Source organism: Chenopodium quinoa, unplaced genomic scaffold, assembly GCF_001683475.1.
Source record: "Chenopodium quinoa cultivar QQ74 unplaced genomic scaffold, ASM168347v1, whole genome shotgun sequence".
In the NCBI taxonomy this organism is placed as follows: domain Eukaryota; kingdom Viridiplantae; phylum Streptophyta; class Magnoliopsida; order Caryophyllales; family Amaranthaceae; genus Chenopodium; species Chenopodium quinoa.
Window position 1 is genome coordinate 861792 of NW_018743518.1, and position 12074 is coordinate 873865.

Here is a 12074-nt window from a genome sequence, read left to right on the forward strand (position 1 = left end):
ATTATATTTTTACCCTTGATATTTTGAAAGGTAATGCTTCTCTAATATCCCCCCCCCCCCCGTCCTTTTTTTTTTTAAAACAAATTCGGAGTTATTTTTAATTAGGAGTGAAGGTATATATTTTGGAAATATCATAATTTGTTTTGTATATATTTCTTTTCTTACATATATATATATATATATATATATATTATGTTGCAGGGAATATATTATTCAAGCAATAAGGAAAATGGTTGGAGTAAAAGCATCCTTGAAATACTTTGTGGTACATTTTTTTGCTCTATCTTAAATTTTTTTCTTGATTAGTAATTTAAAAAAATAAAATTTCTAAAGTGATAGTTGAAATGTATATGTACGGTTGAGACAGAAAAATATACTAATGAGTTATACTCCATCTGTTTTATATTGAATTAAATTGATAGCTCTGAACCACTGTATTTGAGACCATGAGTTTTCTTCCTATTGACAAAATAGGCCGATATAGTAAGATATAACCTCCATTAGGCTAATAAATGGTGCAAACTCTCCTCCCATTCATCCATGCATTATTAGTGACAAATTGACAATCATCGTTATATCAATGAAACACAAAATTAGGCAACGAGTACAAAGAGGCAGCAATGATTGTTAGTTCATGAAAAATTTCTAGTACAAAACGTCATAAAAAATCAACCACATTTTTTCATAAACATGTTAAAGCTAAGCTTATGTTTATGGTAAAAGAGAAACAATCATGTATAATACTCCGTATATTCTTTGACCCCCTTTCATATTTACTAGCAGGGCCGGCTATTGGGCTTTGCAAACAGCCCAACAGCATAGGGTCTCACATTAATTGGGCCCCAGAACAAGAAATTGTAAATAAAGTATAAAATTTAGTTAATGAGCTTATACGTTTAAAGAACAACTTGGCTAAGATGGTAATGCACTTAAATGCAACCATTAGTGTTTTATTTTTTTTTCCTTTATACCCTTTCCTTAAGTTTTCTTCTTTTATACCCTTGAATCTTTGATAAGCCTTTTTTTTTTGTTTTTATTTTATTTATATTTTCCTTCACACCATTTGATAATTTTCAATTTTTTATTTGTATTATTTTAAATTAGTGGATATAAAAATTTATTATATATAAAACTCATTATCTATTATTTATTATATGACCAAAAAATGAAAAATATTTTTAGTTATGGGGGCATGACTTCATACTTTTTGTCACAAAGCCCCCAAAAAGTTTAAGACGACCCTGTTTACTAGATTAGTATTATTACCCTATGTTCCTTATATATAGGTCGATGCATTTACGAGCTCGCCATTGAAGGGAAATCCTGCAGTGGTATTATTGTTAGATGAAGAGAAAGATCAAGAATGTTTGCAAGCAATGGCTCAAGAGTTCAATCTGTTAACTTGTTATGTGACAAAGGTGACAACTTTGAAGGCATCAAAGACTCCTAGATATAACCTTAGATGGTTTGCCCCCGCTTCAGAGGTATCATATCGTACATTCTACATAGTCCGATCTTAATATATTATTTATAATACTTCGTATTCGTATGAAACAATTTAAAGAATATCGATCACTTTATCATTTTACGTACGTAAAATTGTATAAAATATATCGCTTTATTGTTATGATCACTAGGTAAAAATTTGCGGCCATGGAACTATAGCATGCACGCATGCAATATTTTCGACGGAGGCAGTCCAGGGCAATGAGATCGAATTTGACACCCTATCAGGAATTTTCTTGGCTAAGAGGATTGTAGAGAATAATAGAAGTGAGAGTCAAATTAATGGTCATGAAATTTCGAAAAATGATAAAATCTTTGAAAATGGACACAAGAAGTTCTTAATTCAGTTGCGTTTTCCTCTATATCCAACCGTTTAACTTGAATCAAATGAGATGAAGTTGGTGCCTCCATCGCTCAAAGGTCCTTCCACATTGAATATAATGAAAAATGCCTCGAGAGAACGATCTCATTGTAAGTTTCAAATCACTTTCAAGCTTAAACAACACATCTGCACGTTTGCCATTGCATAATACTTCAATTCTTAAACATAATATAGAGTTAGTCAAGTGTTTATTTTAGGGTTAAAAAACTCTAATTTAAGGGTTTATTTTAGTAAAACTTTATTTTTAGTTTACATAATGAATATTATTATTGGCTCTTTGAACAATTTGCTAGATAGAGCTACCAAAATCTAAAATCTAAAGCATTAATACTTTATTTTTCTCACTTACGTTATATTATATATGCAGGTTGAGTTGATGTCTAGCAAGGATGTAACAGATTATAAACCAAATATGGATGAAATAAGAAAGTGGCCTGGTAGAGGTGTTGCTATTACAGGATTAGCTCCACCCGAATCTGAATTCGATTTTTTTACACGTTTATTTAGTCCCAATTTCGGAATTGATGAGGTATACATGATATTTTTCCCCCTTTCATACTATTAATTTACTAAAATTCTTTACTCCCTTCCCTTATCTATTTGCATTAATTAATACTACATATTCGTTATACTTGACCTGCTATAAACTAAAATTTTAGCTAATTAATAAATGTGGGCATAACGTTGAGCAAGATCAAGTATGCGGGAGTATACATTGTGTAGTGGCGCCATATTGGAGCAAAAAACTTGGAAAATCTCACCTCAAGGCATACATGGTATTTAAATTGAACTAGCTACGTAACAACTAAATCTATCCATCGAAATTCAATAGCTACGTTGACATAGTATACATGTAATTAAATCAACAACATTGACATATATAGAATTTAATGTTTTTTTTGTTGTGTGGGTGACAGGCCTCTCCAAGAGGAGGAATTTTAAGGCTAAATGTGGATACAGACATACAAAGTGTGCTTATTGCTGGTGAAGCGGTTACCGTTATGGAAGACTCATTTGTCGCATAGAGACTTTATCATTAATTATTTTTATTTTGATGTCTTCTTTTATTATTATTTTAATTTTTGAGCTAGAGAGTTATCTGTATTACGTAGAACCAGTAGGTATGTGACAAGAGAGCCCCAATGATTAGTGTCGGATCTTAGACTATACAAGGTATGGGGTTAAGTTTGAACTTTAATAACTTCTAATTAAAATTATAGATATATTATTATTAACTAAAAAAATAAAAATCTGACCGAGGTCAAGTATAAAACAATGAAGTCAATCAACCCCACTTAACTCTTATGCAGTAAAAGCTTGTTACATACAATTAAAATATAATAATTAAATAACTAATCACTATAAGGAAACAATATGCGAGTTTGATCTAAAAATTTAATTTAAACTTATATGACCAATAAATGCAAACAATATGTACAAAAATAATATAATTTAAAAATAAGTACCATTTTGGATTTGTAGTTGATAAATTATGAGTTGAGAAATAAATGTGTAATGTTATGATTCGAGCGTAAAAATTTAAGGTCTCGAAAAAAAAAATTAAATGTTAATATTTTAAATTAAGTAGTAAAAGTATCTAAGTTAAATTAAATTTTAATTTTTATTTATCTGAACCCACTTAATTAAGTTGTTGGATCTGCCACTAAACATAATATTTTTATTGCTTGAAAAAGCATGTATAATAACTCGTACAAAAATTAATTAAAAGGGTCAGACCCTTATGAGCCCCATTAAAGATCCTCCCCTGCCAATGATAGTATGTATATTCAATGCAAATACATGAAACTGCATTAATAAATGAATTTAACAAGTCAATTAAAACATCCTAACAAAACAATTCACCACAAAAATGCTATACTGACTGATTACTCAATGTGTAATTTCTGTCAATATATCAACCAAAGAGGTGTAAGTACCGGATATCAGTATCACAATACTTAAGCATACAATGCACCAAATGAAGAACCTTTCAACGTAGAATTGCCCGCGACTAGAGCCATAATTGGTGCTTGAAATCTTCAAGTAACACAAGCACGGCATTGTAAGTGAAGCCGTGGCACATAGCAATGCTCCGGTAAGTGACATAAGGTACCCAAAGAACGGAAGAGCCAATGATATGGCAACTTGTGAAGCGAGTAAGACCATTCTAACTGTAACCTTAAAACACTTGTTCTTTTGATAATCACTTGAAAACCAACCTTCTGTTGATATTACAACAGGCTTCAGTATCAGTGCATATTTAGCCAAAGGAGTGATCAAAGTTGTGTAGATTGCAATTTGTGAGCTCACTTTGTTCGTTGGAAGGTTCAAAGTTATCTGCGACTCAACACTTGACCCGAACATTAAGTACCCGGAAACTGCCATTGAAAATATATGATACTAGAGAATGTGAAGCACAGGAGTAAAACTTTAGAGAAATCCTGTTTTCTCTGCATTGAAGTATACAGGGCAGGAAAAACAGGATGAGAACTGTAACATAACATGTATAAGCTTATCGCGGTTGGTATTCCTTTCCAATTAATAAGACCGGTCCCCGGATCATTTCCATGGTGAAATCCAATCCCATCAACAGCTCCAACCCATACAACAGATGCAAGTATCAGTACCGAAGCGAAAACTCCGGTTGCAGAGACGTAGGCCAAAATGCTTAGGTTATCCAACAAAATTATAGGAATAAGAACAAGAGCAACCAAGATTATGAAGCTTGATTTTCCGTCAATTGCAATTCCAAGTGCTTTAAATGATAATTTTGGGAATAAATTGTGTAGATTATCTCCTTCCAAGATCAAAAAACTTGTACTGACCATATAAAGGTCTGCATATAGAATAATGGAAACAATAATTTTACCAATTCTACCAAAAGCATACTCTCCTATGTGAGTGTATGTTTTAATCCTTGGATCTGATTCCATGCATCGCTTTACTAGCAAGCTTGTGTAAGTTGATGCCACGGATATTGCGAAAAGCAAGATTAAGCTTGACCAACCTCCGGAAGCCAATGCATACGAGACTATTAGTACTCCATTTCCTGGAAACACATAAACATATCGACTAAACATGTCAAGATAAGTTGTCATGATTCTTTAGATGTTACGGAGCACTCCATAATGGTTGATGATTAAATTTTTCAAAAAAAAATAAAATAAGGGACGGTAACATGATACATGCAATTGACAAAACTATATTATAATTTATAACGAGCATTATAAGGGCCAGATGGAGTAATACGAGGAATTGTAAAAATAAGGTCGTGTGAGTCAGTGGCAAAATATTAATAGACCCTCAAAAGTCAACTATACTACACTATTATGATTTTAAACTAGTGTGTGGCCCGGTGCAACGCCGTTGCACTGGAGTGTTACTTTAATTAAACACACAACATTAAATTAAAAAAAAATACAAATAAAAAAGAGGATTTAATGAGAATAATCCCCAATTGACTTGGAATTGTTAAGGCTATTCCGCTTTATTCATTTTTGTAGGTTACATAAGTATTCTTTATTTTTTTTGTGTTTAAGTAAAGATAAATTTATTTATGTGTAGATAGAGTACATTAATTATAATTGGCTAAGATGGTAAGAAATGTTATCTTACATCCATGAGGTTTAGTGTTCAAAACTTAATTGTGCAGGTTGTAGGTTGATACGTGTAATGAGCATTGAATTTTTTTTTTTGGTGTTTAGAGAGCCACAAAGGGCGGGGGTGAGAATCGATCTCAGGATCTCCTGGAACTAGGAACTATCCCTCACTCTCATAAGCATTGAATAAGAAGGCTAGACATTTAGTGCAATTTTTATTTGACCAGTTAAGTTGGGAGCAAAAATTAAAGATTTTTCTTGAGATGCAAAATCTCCTCGTATTGGTTTAATAGTTGGTGTTCATTTGGACCACTCTTGTGTATAAATATAAATGAACAATATAATTTGCTTTGCTATCAAAATAATTTTAATTTTGAGAATAATAAGGAAGAATTAATTAGGTGATAGAGGTATGATAAGGAGAATGTGGGAAAGTATTATTATACAATTAATTATTGTTACAAAATAGTATAAAAGGCTAACATAGATACTTTAAAATCATAAAGATGCTAAAAGATTACAAACAATAATATAAAATCAAAGATATGAATTTATGATAATATCCTAATATACCAAAGATAACAAGATAGGATATTAACCATGATATCAAGAAATATATGATATCTATAATCTCATTCCTACTTAATAACATTTATTTATTTTATTATAATAAAAAAAAATTAAGTCAAAAGAGTACGTAAATATTGCATACATCTAGAGGTGTCCACCGTGCGAGTCGTGCGAGCTGGGTTAGGGTTAGGTGGGTCGCGGGTTGGGGTTTCATGACACACGGCACGACACACGTAGGGTAGGGTGGGCCGGGTCGTGGGTTGGGTCGGAGAAGTTGGACACACCAGGGTTAGGTTCGTGGGTTAGACGAGTCGTGGGTGGGTCGAGCTGGGTTTGTGGGTTAGACGGATCGTGGGTGGGTCGAGCTGGGTTTGTGGGTTAGACGGGTCATGGGTGGGTCGAGCTAGGTTCGTGGGTTAGACGGGTCAAGGTGGGTTAGTGAGTTAGGGTGGGTCGAAGGGTGGGTTAGTGGGTTAGGGTCGGGTGGGTTTGTGGGTTAGGTGGGTTAGGGTCGGGTGGGTTAGTGGGTTAGGGTCGGGTGGGTTTGTGGGTTAGGTGGGTTAGGGTCGGGTGGGTTAGTGGGTTAGGGTCGGGTGGGTTTGTGGGTTAGGTGGGTTAGGGTCGGGTGGGTTTGTGGGTTAGGGTCGGGTGGGTTCGTGGGTTAGGGTCGGGTGGGTTGTGTGGTGTTTTAATTTTTACAAAATTAACAATTTGATGGCTTGCTCTTAATTAAGATGCCTACGTATCCTTATATTATAAAATAAGGAATCAAAGCCAGCGTAGTTCTTATATTGTACTTCTTTTGAAATTTGGGGGGGGGCTTGGACCTATCTTTAGAAAACTAAAATTTAATTTTGCAATTAAATTGTAATTTTCGAAAAATAAGTTGCCTACGTATCCCGAAAGAATCAAAGCCCACGTAGTTCTTAGCGTACCTGATTTAGACTTTTCTAGCCACCCATGTTTGTTGCATCATCATCCCCGGAAGCTGCATCATCCGTTGACGACTCCAATATCATCACAGGATCATCTTCATCGTCTTCGTCTTCCTTTAAACCTTGAGTTCTTCTTTCAGCTTGATCCCAATCTTTCTTACAAACACAAATTTGAATGCTTTCCGGAGTTAAGCGAGATCTTTTTTCATCTAACACTCTTCTACCTGCACTAAAAGCAGACTCGGAAGCAACAGATGAAGCGGGAACTGCAAGTATATCTTTTGCAATTCTCGCCAATATAGGAAAACTTTTTTTATGTTCTTGCCACCATTTTATAATTTGAAAGTTGTTGTTGGTCTCATGTTGATATGACAAATAATCATTAATAGCAAGTGTTGAAGAAGATGATGATGAGAATGATGTAGATGCTTTGTGTTTTTTTTTCATAACTTTATCAAGAAAACCAAATCTAGAATCGGAAGTGCTAGTAGTAGTTGGTGTTGCCAAATCAAAACCATAAATAGATGCATAATGATCATAAAGGTCTCCCAAAACAGATTTGCATTTGTTAATATATTCACTAACATCATAATCGATACTTAAACTTGTATAATAAAATTCTAAAAGATTTTCCAAACCTTCAGCTTTGACACCGGGGTCAAGAATAGCAGCAATTCCATAAATGATTGGAAATTCACTAAAATAAGTATGCCACTTACGTTTCATGCTATCAAGAACGGGACGAAGTCCATCAATCTTCATATGCTCTTCGATGGTGTGAACAACTTTAACACACTCAATTATGACTAAATGAACGTTAGGCTCATAAATATAAGAGAAAATATGAGTTGCACTATCAAAAGCATTTAAAACATCACGAACAAAAGAAGCATTAGTCCAATGACTTTCGGTTATTAACTCAGTAGGATCAACACGAGTCTCATTGTAAAGTTGGGTCAAAATATCACGATACTTTATAGCATCACTCAACAACTTGAAAGTAGAATTCCAACGGGTAGGGGTATCAATAGACCATTGTCTTTTCTTAAGACCTCTCTCTTTACACATAGCTATGTACTTTCTTCTAACTGACTGAGTAATCCTAATCCATTTTATAACTGTTCTAATTGGGTTTAGCAATGGTTGCAACTCAGCGAGACCCTCTTGAACAGACAAATTCAAAATATGAGCCCAACATCTAACATGCAAGAGACTACCACCCAACAACAAATTCAACTCGGAGTCATTTTTCAAATAGTCAATACACTTTGTGTTTGCAGTTGCATTATCAAGAGACAAAGAAAAAACTTTATTATTCAAGTGAAATTCTTTTAAACAATCCAAAATACGAACTTTGATGTTAAAACCGGTATGCCTTTCTTCCATAGCTTGAAAACATAGTATACGTTTTTGAATAAACCAATCATCATCCACCCAATGAGCAGTAATGCAAAGAAAAGGTTCGCCAAAACTAGAAGTCCATGTATCACTTGTAAAACTAACACGACCATCAAAAGTACGAAATAATTCAATCAAACCACTCCTATACTTATAATAAGAAGTTTGTGTATAACGTCTTAGGGTATTTCGGGGGACACGAGTAAATGCAGGTTGTAATGCAACTTTATTAAAATGCTCAACGTTTGCATTTTCACCGTAACTAAAAGGGTATTCATTAGCAATAACTAAAGTACTCATTTCATCAATCATTCTATCTTTATTATAAATGAAAGGTGTACCTCCGCCGGGTTGGTTCATGTATCCACCCAATTGTGTTTGGACGCCACCCCCCGAAGGACGGGGGCCATTTTCGAACAAGTCGTGTTTATTTTGCAAATGCCGACTCAAGGTTCCGGTTCCATCTCCCGTTTTCCAATTATATGACTTGAAATTTGCACCTAGCGCCTTGCAAACTAGGCATGTACACGTGAACCTCTTTGGTTGACCAGGTTGCCATCCCGGGGGTGTGACCTCAACTCGTTCAAAATGTTTCCACACCCAAGAAAAATGTGCTCGACCTCTACTTTCACCGCCACCACCTTTCATAAATCAAATTATTAAAATTAATTTTTAAATGCTATTCATGAAAATAAGCTTTTAAATTTTAAATATTTTAATTATACTTATTTAAACGCATTTTTCATGGTAATTAACTAATTGTAAATCATAGAAAATTGGAAACTAAACTAACTTTATAATCATTAATAATAGTTTTTTTAAATATTCATAACAATAAAAATTTAATTAGAAATTACCTTGAGATGAAGGTTGAGATGTTGGTTGCGATGGAGGTGGCATAGTTGAACTTGATGATTGGTGGGACTCGTGGGAGAAATGTTGTGGTGGAGACGTTTGAATATTTTGCCTATCTCCTAAACCATAATCTCCATATTCATTGACAAATTGGTTTAAATTTTCCGTATTAATTTCATACGAAAAATTTGCACCACCACTCCTTTGGCTACCACTTCGACCACCACTTTGACTCCTTCCCATTCCTCCTCTTGAGCTCATTTTTTTTTTGTATGATTACTAATTATAATATGGAGAAGAACTTTTTTTTTTTAGAATCTTAAGAATACTAATAATAATATTAAGGAGATTTTTTTTAACAAAAATATAATTCTATATAACACTTGAGAATTTGAGAACAATAAGAATTTTTAAGTAAGAGAGAAAGAAAGCTTGAATTTGTGTGGAAATTTGAGTGAAATGGAATTGGTATTTATAGGAAAAATAGAATGGATGATCATACACTTAAAAAACTAGCCGTTAGATACAAAAAACTAGCCGTTAGATACAAAAAACTAGCCGTTTTTTTTTTAAAATGGATGTTAGGCCGTGCGGGCCGTGCGGGTCGTGCGAATTGTGCGGGCTGTGCGGGCCGTGCGGGTTGTGCGGGCCGTGCGGGTTGTGCCGGCCGTGCGGGTTGGGTGGGTCATGCGTGCGGGTTGGGTGGGTCATGCGTGCGGGTTAGGTGGGTTGGCTCGTGCGGGTTGGGTGGGTCATTCGTGCGGGTGGGCCGTGCGGGCTGGGTTGTGCCAGGTGGGTCGGGTTAGGTGGGTTCACGGGCTAGGTGTGTCGAATTAAATGAGTCAAAACGGGTTGTGCGATTTGGGTCGAATCAAACGGGTTAAACTGAGCTGGGTTGAAATGGGTTGTGTCGAAAATTTTGGACCCACGACACAACCCGGATTAAATCCGAGCTGTGCCGGGCTGTGCCGGATTGAAACCGGGTCGGACCCACGTGACCCACCAGCCGTGCGAGTTAGGGTGGGCTGGGTCCAACCCGGCCCACTGGCCACCTCTACATACATCAAAGTGATGCAAATAATATTAAAAAACAAAGAAAGTATTAGCTTTATTTATATATATATATATATATATATATATATATATATATATATATATATATATATATATTAAATTATTAGTAAAAGAAAATGGATTGAAAACTATTTTGATTAATTAATTTGCTTACATCAACTAAATTACGGAATAATAATGATACACCTAGTTTATATACTCAAAAGGAAAGAAAATGAGAAAGTGATCGGAAAGAAGTGAACTTACCTAAGATAGTATTGGCACAGTTGAAGAGAGTCTTGAAGAAAGAGGTGTTGGATTCTTGAAGAGATGACTTAACATCGTTGTCATTCGCCTCGGTCGCCGCCTCTAACTCCTCCACAAGTGGTTGCGTAAGAGAGGATATGCTGCTGTACTCACCCTTCATCCTCCTTAATTGTCTATGAAGAAAGAAAATAAAATTGAGGGAAGACTTTATAATTTGGAAAAGTTTATCATGGAACTTATTCTATCACATTATGTAAAAGTGACGAGGCTCGAGACTATATAAAGTCAACTTTATTTATTTTTTTTAATTTTTTTTGAAAGAATTTTAATTTTAATTTGTTGAGAAAAATAGTCAACTTATATTTTTATTATATGAATTGCAATTGGGTGGTTATTGAAGGATTATACGATTTACTCATATATGTGCATTGGTTAAACATTACTAGTTCATATTTGAGTTTAGAGTTGGGTTTGGGCTAAATTCGCATTCTTTTAGAAAACTTGATACTCTGTTAGAAACATTAGTCAAAGTGAGTTGAGTTTGGACCGAATCCGCAATCTGTTAGAAAAACTTGGTACTATGACCCAACATGAGCATGTTGTATGCCCATAATAAAATAAGAGAGCACATTGAAAATGTCAATGTGCTCGATTTGTGTGCTTGTATATGGCTTACGTGTTCAAATTTGTACATGAGAATCAGGCTATTTAGGGACTTATTCATAATAGATAGATTCATAAGATTGTCATGAATTGGTCATGGCATGAATTTTCCTAGACTTTTTATGGCTCAACTTGTTGTGTTCTATCTAAACTACACGCAATATAAGTACATAGATAAATAAACAACCAATAAAAACTAGAAAAAATAATATAGAGCTGAGGGGTTTATTAAAAAAAAAAAAAAAAAAAAAAAAAAACCATCTATTTTGCTGAAATTATTTCAGACAATCATACTATCATAGTGGACCTAGACAGTGACCCATATATATAGGTCACGAATGTGAGTTATGTGACAGTAGATCGCATTGCTCAAACATACAGTTAAGGCCACAATTATCCTGATTTTATCAACTTTAAATCTTTCTAGTAAATCTTCGTAGGCCATAGGAAGCTTACCAATTAAATTGAAATTTCATAAATGGAGGAAGTTAAATAAAGATACATCGTTTAACATAAACACCTCTTTAATGGATCGGAGTGACATTAACAACTTTAAATTGTACATGCAAATACGCAATCAGATATGTACGAAATATCGGGTGGTGGTTGTATAATACAGTATAATCAAACATTCTGCAAAAATTATTTGTTTTATTGATTGTTAAAAATTTCCACGTAATTTCTAGAATCAATAACCAAATGAAAGGAAGGTTCACTATAAGAGTATAAGATAAGTTTAGCCATTCAAATAATAATAATAATAATAACAATAATAATAATAATAATAATAATAATAATAATCCCAACTTTCATGAATTTTGCTAGAATAATCCCAACTTTGGATTA

At 34.2% G+C, this 12074-nt stretch overlaps 2 pseudogenes; one reads left to right on the top strand and one right to left on the bottom strand.

Annotated features, from left to right (window-relative positions):
* Positions 1 to 229: 229 nt before the first annotated feature.
* LOC110739940 lies at positions 230 to 3173 on the top strand (annotated as a pseudogene).
* Positions 3174 to 3668: 495 nt separating this feature from the next.
* On the bottom strand, positions 3669 to 11449 carry LOC110740023 (annotated as a pseudogene).
* Positions 11450 to 12074: the final 625 nt, after the last annotated feature.